Here is a 324-nt window from a genome sequence, read left to right as displayed (position 1 = left end):
ATTTGTTGTATTTTTAGTAGAGGCAGGGTTTCACCATAGCCAAGATGGTCTCAATCTCCTGACCTCATGATCTTCCCTCCTTGGCCCCCCAAAGTCTGGGATTACAGGCGTGAGCCCCCGCGCCCGGCCCTAGATTCTGGTTTATTAAAGGAAATGTATTTCAAGTCAGAGCTTGTCATTTATTGTACAGGAAAATAAAAACTTCGTTAAAAAAATCAAAAACACCCACATGATAAAATGAGGTCCTGCTTGGTTTTAAACTACTTGGTGACCACCTTCAGTTGTTTTCTTGACCACAGGATGCACCTAATTCCTAACTATGAA

Source organism: Colobus angolensis, unplaced genomic scaffold, assembly GCF_000951035.1.
Source record: "Colobus angolensis palliatus isolate OR3802 unplaced genomic scaffold, Cang.pa_1.0 Scaffold11, whole genome shotgun sequence".
Classification (NCBI taxonomy): domain Eukaryota; kingdom Metazoa; phylum Chordata; class Mammalia; order Primates; family Cercopithecidae; genus Colobus; species Colobus angolensis.
This window is presented reverse-complemented; position numbering follows the sequence as displayed.